The 15126-nt window shown below is 41.5% G+C and overlaps 1 long non-coding RNA gene across 1 annotated transcript in view; it reads right to left on the reverse strand.

Annotated features, from left to right (window-relative positions):
• LOC148051583 (uncharacterized) overlaps positions 1-15126 on the reverse strand; it is a 260189-nt gene that overhangs the window by 27797 nt on the left and 217266 nt on the right. Inside the window, exon 4 of the long non-coding RNA XR_015700037.1 lies at positions 8741-8932. This is a non-coding gene — a long non-coding RNA (uncharacterized LOC148051583). The remainder of the gene's footprint in view (positions 1-8740; positions 8933-15126) is intronic.

A 15126-nucleotide genomic window follows, 5' to 3' on the forward strand; every position in this document is an offset into this window, starting at 1 on the left:
TTATCACGATGGAAAATGTGGATCCTGAGGTCTGTCACCCTTACCCAGGGTGCCCAACCTTTCTGATGGGTTTCAACAGGCCTCACTTTTGTCCATATCCTCTTGTGTTGCTAAAATAGACAAGGGATTAAGGAACTAACAGCTGGACCTCCCAGAACAGCAAATCTAGCATCAGGGCTGTTACCAAGCTGATCCTTACAGGACAGAAAAATGTCTTGTCAATGAGGAACAGATGGAAGAAAAGTAGCGAAGATTGTATACTCAATCTCGTAAGGGGTTATCACAAAGTATTCTGCGCTGCACAGTGCAGTCAGGAAGCTCTGGAAGCCCTTGGGCCTGGATGTAAAATTTACGAGGAACTCCGGGACCACTTCTGGGTGCAAAGTGGAAGGTGGCAAAGCGGCACCAAGCTGGCTCCCACCTGAGACGCCATTTAGCCGTGTCAGTGCAATACTGCACCACGGTGAGCAGACCTGATGAAAATGAAACGCTGGCTGCCACATGAAGAGCAAGAACTTCACTCTGCTAAAGAACAGCTTGTGAAAAGGTAGAGCCATCAGCTCCGGGGCGTGCGTCATGCGCACCAGGCAGCTTGACACAGAAGTCCTCAACTTTGAGAACGCTTTCACTTCAAAAGATCTCACTTGAATGCGAGGATACATGCTGGCAACAGCGGGCTCCTTTGAGGTACCTTTCCCCTTCTAGCTATATTTACCTAAGAAATTTCATGCACAGAAAAGAATGAGTGAAAAGGAATATTCAGATACATGACAGGAATGGTCTTTATTGTTATTTCTTTTTCAGCCAGCGCTTTGTTTTCTTTTAGTCAAAGTCTGACAGTCATAAAAAGCTATTGTAGGTGCAGCCCACTGAGAAACAAACCCCAGTCCTCCCTGCAATGCAGAGAGTAGGGACCATTACGTTGTTAGTGTGCCATTTGGAAGTCATGCAATGCATCCGCTTACTCTATTAAATTAAAGCATTTCCTGTAGTAATTTAGGAAGGATAAAGAAAATAGGTGCTATTATAAAATCATTGTTTGATTGGCCTTTTTCTCTGCAAGCCATTAGAACATGGTAGCTTATACATTTGAATTGCAGGACCTCTTACCTCCCATCCATTACCAACATGACATAAATGCGAAGGGCTGCTCCTGAAGCCAGCAGCATTGCTGTAGCTATACAAGCTGTAAATGGGACAGGGATCTGTGTCTAGTGTTTTTCACTCTGTTTTGCCTTCCCCAAGTTATGTATTCCCTGCACTGCAGGTTCCCACCTCTCCGGTTAGTCACTTTGGTTTTCGGTCGCTGCTCTTCCTCTGGGACCCTCCCGGCCGTCTGCTGCTCCCTGCATTCCATAAGGAGATTATTTGGAACAGAAGTAGACAAGCACAGGTGGTGGGACCACCTGCTACAATCTCTTCAGTGCTTTTGGACAGTGTAATAGTGCTTCGGTTTAACCTTTGTATTTCCTTTCTTTTTTTTTTTTTTCTTTTTTTTGTGGCTAAAGTTAGCTTTCAATTCATTTATGCAGAGGTCTGAGAAGAGGAATTATGATGGAAGATTCCCTTGGTCCTGGAAAAGCAATTTGCTAGCATATTGTACCCAGGACAACAGGATCTTCCTTTGTCTTATTTCAAAACCTCTGGCACGCCCAACAAAAGTGCAAACCAAAAGCTTTTTTTAAGGTGCATTCCCCATCTCTCTTTACCTTCACTGCCTAAGTTTCATGTGCCTTATTACCCGCCTGCTCCTGCCAGCTCCCAAATTTTATGTGGCCGTGCCCAGCAGTAACAGAATATCTTATTCCCTCGTTTGGCTGTGTTACAGTCAGGCATAGTCTCAGCCTCAAAGGGCACCTAGAATAGCGATTTACTATGGCAGAGGGTTTCTTTTTAGTGTAAATTGCTTAGTGTCTGCACTTGGCATCTTGCGGCATGCTCTCGAGTTCACTGCTGGTGCAAAGCTGTTTGCCTCGCGAGGCGGGGTGCAGTTGCACACACGGGCATTAGTGATACACGCCCAGTGCAGACACCCATCCTCCAGCACATTGCTCTCTACGCGTGCATCGTGCCTGCCTGCGACTGGCAACTGGTGCAAATTTTATTGCCCATACAGACACAACGTGGGCATAAAGTCCTGGAACCATAACAGGCCACAGTTCAGAAAAGTAAACTACTAACTTGTATGGCAAGCAGTGAAATTTAAAAAAATAGAAGGCTCAGTTTGGTCAGGTTTTTGTTTACACAAATAATAAAAAAAAAATAGTGTTCGTTCAAATGAAGCCACATTTTCCATGAACATCACTTGCTATAATGAGACTCAGTCAGATATTCTCAGTTTAGTCCAAGAGGGAAGGACAAATCCATTAATTGCCTGAAACTCTATAGAAGATAGCCGAACACCAAATTTAAATGGTGCTTCATACTGTTGCAGTCCAAATTAAAGTCAGCCAGAAAGACACGAATCCCAAAAAGTACACTGACAAGGAATATCTAACACACAAATAGGTTTGAGAGAGATACTACAGTTTGTGGCCATGGGAAGTAAATAGTTTCTCAGCTTATTTCATGTCCAGCCTTTATAATCACAGAAACGCTTTTTCTATATTTGGCAGAAACATTTATGCTAGACTTTAACATATCTTTAGAAAATTTTGGTAAAATGTACCTAAATAACTTTTGCTTAAAGCAAGGTTGGCTTTTCATTTTCATGCATATTATGCCCACTGTAGGAAACATTAGCAAACTCTGAGGTCATTTTATGGCATGTATCTCTGGGAGCACAACTAGAAGCACTGAATGCAGAACAAGCCTTTCAGGTACACTTGTCCTAAGTGCTCTTTGGGGCCTGGCAGTTAACAAAAAGGAACAGTTTTATAAAGCCACTTGAGAATCTGAAGATGGAGAATTTATTCCTGAGCTGATACGCAATGTTAGGAAGCTTGCTTTTCATCTCGATATTTGTTTCTGCCTGCAGAAACTAGGGATAATTTTATTTCCTTCTGTCCGCTTTGAAAGAAAAATGCCTAGTCACATCAGTATTCATTACTGAATGTTGCTTCGTTTGCATTTATGTATGATATCCCTCTGGATTTGGAGGTGCTATTTTGTAACATCTTAAGTCAGATGCATGCAGTGTTTCATTTGTGTTGTACATGTCATCTTTCACTGGGATCCCGTAATTTTCCCCTGGAGTTTACTCAACCCTTAGCTCTTAAGATGACAGAAAATTGGACTCAGCAAGCCAACAGTGACAGACCTAATTGAAAACACTTACAGCTTCAGAGCACACCAATGATGCACAGATTTACCTGTGGTTATGAAGGGAATGTATGCAGACTCTGTTTCACAAAGAACCACTGTGTATGCCATTCTCCTCGAGAGCGTCTTTTGTACCTTCAGTACCTACAGGAGTGATCAGGAATGCACAGAGTTTGCATTCCTGCAGATACATTATCTGAAAGTGTGGCCCTTTGTTTGCTTTACTTCTGTTTTGTTCTGCTAGTCCTTCATTGTAAGAGAGACCTGTTTATACATTCCATTTTTCTTGGTCTTCTTGGCACTTTGCAGTCAAACACTACTCTAGATTGATCCCTTGATTTACAACGTAGTGGAAGTACAGTCTATGTAAATTTTAAGAACAGACAAAAGAATGTACTCGCCATCTGATGATTTCATTTCTAGCTTTCCAGCACCTTTTGTTATTTCAGGGTATTTTTTCCTGGTGGCAACAGGCACATTCAGCTGTTGTTTTCATGCTGAAAGGATGTGTGGAAGCATTTCCCTGTTTTTCTTTTTTCCAGACATGTCTTTCAGCATGTTTCCAAAGGCTTGGAATCAGCACATTGTGTTGTGACATGTGCATACTTGACGTTGCTTTGTTCTCTGACTTCCTTTTGCTGCTTGCAATCTTTAGGAAGTTATCTTACAATTAGCAAGGAATTGTGAGTCAGTGTTATTGCAGACCCAAGCATATTGTCCTTTGCCATCCGCAAAGAAGAAAGCTTGGAAGAGCAGGAGGGAAGAAAGTAATCTTAATATTTTTAACTGGCTGAACGACACAGGATTCTAGCTTCACTTCACCGCATAGAGAGTCATAGCTGCGACTGCAGCCAATTGAGAAAAATAAATCGTATTACACACTACAAACATCGCCTTAATTAAATGAATTAAAGGAAAAGCTAGGGCATTACAGTAACTGTCCTCAGATTTGATACATCCTTTTTCTGTGTTTTGCTCTGGTTTAGTGATTCTCTCATCATACAGCAAAAGTAAAAAGGTATCTTTTTTCCTGATGGCAAATACGTTCATTTTTAGCTGGCTGAAAAGCACGTCTTTTTATGGTGTTATTCTTTTTCTCCTTGTATTTTAGACCATCAGCCTCCTGGAGCCCAGACAAGAACCCAATTTGTTTTGAACTGCTTCCCTGTCCAGACAACACAGCTCAAGAAAGAGAGAAATGGCAGCACTTTGGGCACGAGGGAATACCTTGAGAGCTGTCTTGGAAAAACTTCCACAGGGAAAGCCCTAGTTTCCCACAGCCCAGTCAGGCACCACCTGGCTGTGCTCCCCGTATGTCGGGTGGGATCTGGGGTTTGTGCAAACAGCCCCTTCGGACCGGGGCTGCCCAGGAGCTTCCCATGGTGGCTGGATCCATTGCCTCTATGGCAGTGCCTCTGTGAAAGACTGTGGTCCTAACAAGGCTGGCAGCTGCCCTAGGCGCCTATTTATGCTTCACATAGCAATACTGAGAACACCATTAACACGGCAAACATGCTGAAATCCTTACCATTGTGTCAGAGGAAAAGTAAGAGTAGCAATAAGAAACAGTGCCAGACAGACAGCAACCGTAGGTACCATACCTGTGTTAATGTAACACAGAGACCTTCTCGACTGGTAACTACATCTGTAGCCAGCGTCTTATTTCTGATACAAATCTTGTTATGACTGCGCAAGCCTTGAAGAATTGGCCTGATGTCCAGAGATATTGAGGCCTTTAAATCTCACTGACTGCCAAAATTAGACTAAGTGCCTGAATCTGGAAAGGAGTCAGGGACATACCATGTGGCCAGCTGCTTACAGTAAGACATCTTGTAGACTATGGTGTAAAGCATGTGTGCTAGACTTTGCTGAACATTAGCTTACTCTGGATATAAATGCTCAAGTTTTAACGTTTTGACATTATTGCATAATAGATGTATGATTTATAATAGCATCATCCAGGTAAATATTGTTTATTCATTATGGGAGAGGTGAGGGAAAGTGTCTCCCTAGTTAGTATTTGGAGTAGCTTTTTCTGTGTGTGCCATAGAATACACATTATATTCTTTGGAACAAAAATTTTGTTGTCAGGAGGCCTCATCTTCCTGCTGAAGTGGAGAGATTTTTTTCCTTAGAGTCAGTGAAAGTGTAATAAAACATCTGTTTTGGACTTCAAGAACAGACCTGAGGAAATAGAGCTTTTTACGGATACCCACAGGATCTCAACACATCGGTAAGGAGTCTCTGTTTTTCACAGTGCTAAGACATGTCCCCAACAACTCCCCTAAAAGACACAATTTGAGTATGTCTACACAGTGTAGTGGAGTGTAATACAGTGACACCCAAATAAACAGCAGCTAAACTAATTGCCAAACTAGATGCCGCAGGAGTGTGTCGGTGCAGGGCTCTGCTCGAGTTGTGAGACCTGCTCTACGATTTCCAGACAGTGCTGCATAGACAAACCAGGATTTCTCAGAGACAGATGAGATATCTGTGCACCACAGTGGCTGGCGCTGAACAGACATGCTGAGTCCATCAGAGTAAAAGGAAGTCCCGAATATTGAGCAATTATTCAACTATTGAGCAAGACAGAACTCTTTAGATTCCAAATTTTGAAGTGTTGCTTAATTTTTTTCATTATGAACTCTCCTGCTGAAATCTGTATTTCAGATCACTGTATAAAAGGGAGAACATATCTGAAAGTCTGTACAAGACTGACAGCTTGCAACATAACAAGGAATGAAGTCTAAAAATATATATTTGCCAAAACCACAGCAATAATAATTCATATAACTAAAGTAGAAGGAAAGAAGATTATGGTGTAAATTCTAACATAAGAAAATCAACAATAACAAAATGGCTAATCCTTGAAAAAGAGGGCTTCTTTAATGTTGGAAGTTTAGGGGTTTCCTTGTTTAAGGCAAAAGGTCCCCACAATTCAATTTACTAACTCCATAATCTAAAGATTATAATGTATGGAGCATAAAACCAACCACAGCAAAGAGAAAATTGTCTCTCCCTTGCAAATTTGTTTTCAGTCATTCAGTAAAAACTTTCTATTACTGGTATTTTCCTCCAATATACATGGCATTGTGGGTGCTCAGTCGTGACAGCTGCACAAACTGGAAGTTTGTATCATGTCCTGTCCTGCATGGAGCACACCAGATAATTCCTTATATATTAAATAATTCCTTCTGTAATACATGTTCCACACATAGACATCCAAATCAATATGCTAGAATAGTAAGTAACTGTACATAGTCACAGATAGATTCAGGATATTCCTCTAAAAACTGCTTGGTTTATTTATTTCTTTTTTAACAGAACACATCAGAATAATCTATCATTTTTTGGCACCAGTGTCATTTATTAGTGTTATCTAAGTTGTACTACTTTCCTTGTCACATCATAAGTTAACCTTTCCTAATCACTACCCTGGACATTTAGCAGGCTTTCCCTGGGGATGTGTTTAACTAGAGCCGCGATTTTCCTGTTATTATGTACTCCAGGGCTCTGAAAGCTCATGTTGATTCTAGTCAGAGACTGTAAATAAATCCATGTGAGTCTGATGCTAGGGAACTTAATACACTAAGTGGATATGTGCCTAGTTTAAATGAACTCTGTAGTTGGTAGCGTGGTAAGATCCTCAAAGAATCCTGCCTTTTGCTCCGCTTGTTGAACAGTTAAAGTCTTCCCTTCGCGAAGCTTAATACAAATGGTTTAAAGTTTTCCTCCTTTCTCAAAACAGCCAGCAGTTTTCTTTCCCTAGATACCCTGTGTTGGCTTGGCAAAGCACTGGGGCCTGCATGGGGTATGAAGGACTGTACACCAGTGCTGCACAATCCCCTCCTTTGAATCTGCACTGGCTTTGAGCTAGGTTCTCAAGCATCCACACAAGCTAAATGTGTGGCTTTCCCTATCAGCACTTTCCTCTGACCCCCACGGGAGCTCCTCTCTGCCACTTGCCATGCATGTGGGTTAAAGGAGTGTGGGGAATTCTAAAGTCTCCTAAGTCTGCAGCCAGCTGCTTAATCCTAGCCACGGCAAGCAACAAAATGGCAGAGATCCTGGGAAAGGAAAAACTCCTTTTGAAAGTACCTCGAGGAAGCACTTAGGCTACACACGTGTTACTCGTGATAGACCATTACAATTCAAACCAAAAGCTCAAACAAGACCTTGAAGACCAAGTGAATCGGTTCAGAAAACCAAACAACCAACCAAACAGTAATCCCCAGTTTTCATTAGCAGAGATATTGACCGAGCAAAGAGTTGACAATTCAACATCTACTCTCTTGAGGGATATTTTTCAGCCTTAACAGGGTAAGTTGTTGCCAATACATTTAAAACCAAAAATTTCTTAGCCTAGGAGGGGAATCCAACAAATCCAGCTGTGCTGAATTAAAGCACTCCACTTAAAACATCCCATCAATCACAGAGCAGGAGAGTGCTGACGTTATTTGTATGAAATGTAAGAGTGCTATTACTCACCTGCAATTAAAAAGAATAGTTTGATTTGGTTTCTTGCCGAGAGTTATGTGAATATTTTCCCTTTTGGCAGGATATGAATTTTGCCAGCTTCCATAATCTGAAGGTAGCATTCCAGGTTCTGACTAAATCGTGAACAATGACACGATACAAATCAGATAATTTTGGAGGGAAAAATCATTCTTTTTTTGAAACCTAAATTATAAATCCATTTTATTCATCCACATTCTCTGCAATGGGCTGGCTTGCAATGTCATGAAAACACTATTTTAATTGGCACACTTGTTGGCACAGTCTGAGAAGAGTCCAAGATCTGTATGGAGACTGAATTATTCTATCCTCCCTAGATTTGGACCCTCAAGGCATGGATTAAGATGAGACACTAATGGGGCAGCATGCAAAAGCTTGTATTACTGAGATAGATCTCCGTCATGGATAAAAAGAAATAAGAACCTTCAACTTGCAATTCTAAATGAGAACAAAGCTGCAGATAGGGAGAGAGTCAAACACGGATCTAAGCAAAGATTGGTAATGTAATGAAAGCATCGGAGCCATCTAGAGGGGATTTTGGCCAGATTACATCTTCCAATATTAGGAACAAGAAGTCCACAAGGCTCTGAGTGCAGGCTTATACCATGTCTGGCAATGTGAAACATTTCACGTGCATTAAATGCGCATGCAATTTAAAAAAAAAAAAAAGACAGAAGACAAGCAAGGGCAAGTAAAGAGAGTTATTCTGAAGACAGAAACTCTTTGGGTAAATGCCTCTGGTTCAGTTTTTTTTCAGGTTCAAATCTACAGTTTTCTCCATATTATAGCAATTCTTTTTAGCTGACATTAAGCATGCCTCGTACCAAATTACTAGAATTTGACAACGTTCATCAGAGTAAGCCCGCATAAAAACTTTGGGATATCAAAAATAGTTTTTCTCATTCCGAGAAACATTTGGTTGAGGATTTCTTTCCCAGCAAATAAAAAATTTTGGAATACTCACATCAGTAGAAACCAATTAGTGAGAGGAGTATCCATGCAGCCATCTTAAAGCTATGTGTTGATTCAGGTCATGGGAGCATCATAGTTAGCCAGGACTGCAGCACTTAGGTCTGAGTGTAAGTTTCAGCTGCATCTTGATGCCATATTAGACAGGTATCCAGGCATCCATAGGCCCATCCCTTCACTTTGGTTTCTGAAAAAAAGAAATCAAGTTTGTGAGCCTAAAGTGAGCTGTAACAGGCTTCAGTGAGGCCCCTGTTTGCAGACTTGTGCTTCAGAAGATCCCACACAGCACTGATCTAACACAAGCAAATACAGCCAAGAAACATAACCTGTGTGTTGCAAAAAACAGGCCTTTTTGATATCCAGTAGAGGAAAAATAACCACACTATACTGTGCTCATCTGTCAAAACGATATCTCAGAAAAGAAGGTATGCTGTGTCCCTTGAGCTTCCTAGCTCCATTTTCTCATCAACACATGGCTGACTTCTCATGCAGAGCAACTGCCTGAAGGACTAATTTCTGGAGCGTTTTCCCCATGTTATAATGCAGGGCACGGTTATCGATAATGCTAGCAGGAAGTGCACGTAAACACTGGTTCCTCTTACTACATCACTCACTCTTCCCCAAGGTATTCTCAGAGACTTTCAGTCTCAATTACAAGAAACGGTTTAAATGTTTTATCCAGAGAGTTGATACCAAAAAGCAATGACTAGTTGGAGTCTTAAAAAATACAAGTATTTTGTCATGTAAATCTTTCTATATCAGTTCCTTTCCGTGGGGCTTTTTCCTATTTCCCAAACTTCTCGAGGATGTTTGAGGGCTTAGATAACACAAAGTAACCTGTCTTCTTGTAGCAGAGAGACAGAATGATTTGAAACCAGCTTATCTAAGGGTCATATCCTGCCATTGATTTTTTTCAGTGCTCCCTATTGATTTCAGAGGTGAGTTCCACATGCAGATCAATACCAGGATATGGTCTTTATTTATTAGTATACTTCTGGTCATTTCACTCTACCCTAATGCCTCAAAACATATGGAGCTAATTACAGCATTCAACATTACATTGGCCTTGTTGTCTTTAGAGGAGAGTTAAGCCTTCACTTGGTCAACAGAATAATTTGAAAGGATTGTTTGGTGACTTCTGCCATTGATCCAGAAATAGATCCTGTGACACATTATTTCAGGGCAGAGACACGTGGATAAGCATGTCCTTTGACTAACCAGCAGCTGCACACTAGCAGCAGTACTAAGTTCCCAGTAGAAGTTTCCAACAGTGTTTTGACAACAAGAAACTCCCTGCATTGAGTCAGTGGTCTGATTCTCCTGATCTAGTCTAGTTTTAAACACTTCAAGTACCAAAAAATATACGTCGGGCACTTGGATGAAAGTTCCCCTACTGTAAATTTCTGGACTTTGTCAGTATCTTTTACTTGGAGGGTCAGGAATACAAGCACTGCAATTTTCAAGAAGTTCACTAAGCATGCATTTTTTACTTCCTGGGGCTTGGAGCCCCAGCTGACCTGCAAAAAGCCTGTGTGTATTCTCAGACTAGCCGCCAAGAACAGGACTGAATTACAACACAGTTTTGTCAATGGCTCTGGCTCACTGATAAACCCCATGTTGCAGTTGGGCCCTCTTCTATCTAGAGCTTTACTAGCTGTAGGCAAGCGGCGCAGCAGATTGCAGCCCACGTGCAGAAGGCAATGGCAGTTTGCACGTCCCAGGTTTGATACAGACTTCAAACTGCACAAGAAGTGAGATGTGAATTGTCCTTAAAGAGATAGTGCCTTTTCATTTCTCCCTCTTTCCACAGAATTTTCTTCACAGATGTGGACATGGGAAAGAATTAGCCATGGGCCTAATTTGAATGTTCTGTCTCTTAAGAAATCAAAGCTTCTACACAGTTATAACATTTGCATGGCCACAATGCAACACCATATTACAAAGCAAGGTAAATAAAATACTTCCTTCCTATGTGCTACTCCTACGTTACCTTTCTGTACTCTGTAAAAAAAGCACCCAGATAACCATTCTCTGCATTCAGAAGGCCTTCTCTTTAGAAGCAGAAAAACAAATAATCTTGTCATTACTTCTAGATTTACATTAGACACAGAGCAAAAGATGAACAGCCCAACATTTTTCATCTATTACATAGTCAGTGCATCCTAGTATTCAGATGCAATAAACCAACAGCTGCTTATTAACTACTGCATGTATCTAGGTATGTTTGATTTAACTGAAGAGAGCAAAGGAATAAATGAGCAAAGAAAAGAAAGCAAAGAGGGAAAACGGCGCTTCACCATTTGCTCAACTGCCTTGGAGCACTACAAAATGTCAGTGCTCTATTGACTTTGCTTCTCTCCTGCTCCTTTACATCACTGGAGGGTCTGGCCTGTGCTTTAAGAAAATACTGCTCCTTTTCAATTGTTAAATAGTGACAAAGTCCAGGTGACCCTAGCACAGAGTCTGAGTGGTTTATGTCAAGCCTGGAGACAGTGACTCATGGAGTCACAGATGATCAGTTGATAAATGTCACCGGTATCAGAAACTTGGCCATTAACATGAGTGATGTGAGAACTAAGAGGTTAAGTAAAAGCTACCTTCATAATGAGTTTGCGATACAGAAAAGCAACATTATGACCCAGGCTTGGATTTTTGGTTTTGTTTCTCATTTCCCCTTAAGGTGGATTTGGTTTTGCAACTTCGCTTGTGGTTAGATGCTTTGTAAGTTGGTGTCTTTTGGGGTTTTTTTTTTGGTTTTTTTTTTAATGCAACATACATTCTTCATGGGCTTATTGTCCAAGAAAAGTCTACAAGAAATGTTAGGAAGAGGTTCACATGAACCAGGGGGTCAACCGTGATTTTTTGCAACAGTCTGCTGCAACAATGCAGTCTGTTTGCAACAAACTGCTAGGTTTTGGAATTGCCTGAGCTTCAAAGTGACTCAGAAGCTGGTTTTGAAAACGTTTCTAGGAAAGAGTAAACTGCATTAGTACGTACATTACAAGCAATGAGTTCCCTTATCTACAATTAAACATAAGACTAAGTAGTTTGCTGAAGCAGGGTCCTGACAAAATCTTCCAAAATGACTTAAATATCCAAAGTTTTATTGCTTAAATTTATAAGCACACAGCATTTTAGATAACCCCTCTGAGTAGTCTTCTTACTTGCAATTCAGCATTCAATATGTCATTCAAGTCATTGTGTACAAGTGGCATCCCACTTTAGGCACAGAGACTTTTCTGATCTTCAGTGATTTAAGGCAAAAAAAAATTACAATTTAGAAAAACACTGGGAAGTTTTGGCTTCTAACATGCAAAATCTCACGAATTCATTATTAAGAAGCCGGTTTACAACATACAAAGTAGAAGCTAATATTTCATAATGGTAATGACTATGTACGAAGCATACGCACGTAAAGTACGTATGATACATTTTTAGTACACCATACATTTTCAGTCATATCTCTTTTCTCCATCCTCTTATCGATTACACTTCGTTAAGAAAAACAAAAAAGCAGGCTTAGGCCACTAATATCACAGACAGATTTACCAGAACACAGTCCAGTCATCAAAGGATTTAAATAAAGAAATAGAAAGGGGTAAACAGTCTTCATGGCCTGTTTAAGCAGACTTTAGGCATAACAGAGAACACCCCTTTCAAGACTATTTAACATTCATCACACTAGTAAAAGTATCCCATTCTCTTTCACAAAGAGAGTCTACAGTACAATTGCTCAGATATTCATCAACAGAAAATATGGACCATTAACAGAAACACATTTTGCAGAAATAAATCCTTTTCTGTTATATTTCTGTTAGTATTTACCTACATATACAGGGAAAGGAAGAAGCGTTTCCTCCTCAATTTTCCTGTTCAAAATTATTTTCATTTTATTTATCATACAGTGAGAAATACAAAAGTAATCAAAATCAGAATGAAACTTAAGGGTCTTTTTCCAACCTAAATGAGTCTATGATTCTATGATCATACAGGTTATTTTCTCAACCTCTTCAATAAGACTTTATTTTGGTGGAATTTCTGGTTGCTTGGGAAATCTGGGAAATTTTGCCTCTTTCTGGTGTGGAAATAAGCAAGGAAAGCTTTAAATAATTGCTTGGAGATTATTTTATTCTATGACACCAACCCTAATTCTGATCTTCCACAGCACTTGAAAGCAGATTCATCTACTCATCCCTTCCCTTCAGTAGCCACTCAATGAGTGCACCTGGTAGCTCCCCAGACTTGCAAAGTTCCTTCATCCTTGTGCTCTCCACACTCTGTCTTCCCGGCCCAGTAACACACATCAGAGTTCTTGCAAGGTCTGATGCCCCCAACATGATCCTCGTCTTTCACCTCTCCCATGCCAGCTTTGCTCTGCTATCGAAACTGCTAAAAGCTTAGTTATTAACTCAGCTGTTGGAACAAGTTATGCTTCGAACTTGTGACTCCCGGCAACAAAAGAAAGGTTCCTTGTATCTCTGCAGATCTGCAATTGCAAAACACATATGGTGTCCCAGGAACAACTGAGGAGGAACGAGACCCATCAAGGGATGCATTAGAGCCAGCTGAGCCTAAGTCTACATCAACAAGAGGAAGCAGATGATAGTCTTTGGAGGCTGTCCTGTGAAGGATCGACAAATCTGCCTACCTGTCTTACTTCCCAGGTGGCTTGCTGCTTGATAGATGTTTGGTCTGGGATGTTGCAGAGACACTAATGAGACTTGTCTGGACCTTGGACTATTACTCTTTGCTGTTCATTCATGTGAGCACAATGACACTGACAGGGGTGAGCATACCAAGAGTGACTATAAAGTCTGGGGACACAGGTGAAGAGGAAAGGCTCAGGGAGGAGTAGATACGTCTGGTAATCAATGAGCTGACTAGGGGATGTGTTCTGCTGGACCCATTACAAACAAAGAAGAATTGGTCAAAGATGTGAAGGTCAAGGGCAGCCGTAGCTGCAGCAAGCATGAGACTGTGAAGTAGAAAATCCTGAGAGAAGTGAGCAAGACAAACAGTAGAATCACAGCCCTGGACTTTAGGAGAGTGGATTTCAGATTATTCACAGATTTGCTGGGCATGATCCCATAGGAGACTGGCCTGGAGGCCAACAAGCCTAAGCAAGCTAGTTGATATAGCAGGACACCCTCCTGAAAGCACAAAAAATGGTCCAAACTGAAGTGCAGAAAGTTGAGCAGGCACAGCACAGGGTCAGCATGGAGGAGTGGGGAACTCCTGACTGAGCTCAAACACAAAAAGCATACAGAAGGAGGATGCAGGGAAGGTCTGCTTGGGAGGAATATAGCGACATTGCTCAAGCATGCAGGGATGGAGCTGGGAAAACCAGAACTGATCTGGAGTTGAAACTAGAACTTAAGATATGAAATGAATCCGTTGATAATGAAGTGGGTGGAAAACTGGCTGGATCTCCAGGCTCACAGAGCTGAGGTCCAGCTGGTGGCTGTTACTAGCAACATCTTCCAAGGATTGATACTGGGGCCAATACTGTTTAATGTCTTTACTAATGACACGACTGATGGGGCAGAGTTCACTCTCAGCAAGTTTGTGGACTATATGGGCCATACTAGGGGGAACGGCTGACGTGTTGGAAGGTTGAGCTACTACTCAGAGGGCCCTTGACAGGCTGGAGAAATGGACCTACAGGAACTTCATGAAGTTCAAAAAAGCGAAAAGCAGAGTCCTGCATCTGGAATGAAATAACTTGCTACAGCAGTACAGGGAGGGGGTTGACCTGACAGAAAGTAGCTTTACAGAAAAGGATCTGAAGGTCCTAACAACAGCAACATGAGCCAGCAGTGTGCCCTCGTGGCAAGGAAAGCCAACAGCACCCTGGGCTGTATTAGAGTGCAGCCAGCAGATCAAGGAAAGTGACTGCTCCCATCTATCGGGTCCTTGTGAGGCCTTACCTGGACTGCTGTGTCCAGTTTTGGGCCCCCTTAGTACAAGAAAGATATCGACATGCTGAAATGAGTCCAGCAGAGGCCACCCAGAGCTCAGAGGGCTGCAGCGTTTGCCAGGCTGAAAGAGATGGCTCTGTTCAGCCTTACGAAAAGAAGACTAAGGGGAGTCCTCATTGCCACCTGCAACTACCAGATCAGAGACTATAGAGAAGACCAAGCTAATCACTTCTCAGAGGTTAGCACAAAGATAGACTGAAAAATGATAAACACAAGTTGGAACACCAGAAGTTCAGACCAGATATAAGGAAAACTTTTTTAATCATAAGGGTGATCAAACACTGGAACAGATTGCCCAGGGAGGTTGAGGAATCCCCAGCCTTGAAGATGCTCAAAACTTGACTGAACCAGCCCTGAGCAACCTGGTCCAACGGGACCTGGTTTGAGCAGGGAGACTGCACTC

Source organism: Nipponia nippon, unplaced genomic scaffold (assembly GCF_047370975.1).
Source record: "Nipponia nippon isolate SJK-2023a ecotype South Korea unplaced genomic scaffold, ASM4737097v1 scaffold_6, whole genome shotgun sequence".
Taxonomy (NCBI): Eukaryota; Metazoa; Chordata; class Aves; order Pelecaniformes; family Threskiornithidae; genus Nipponia; species Nipponia nippon.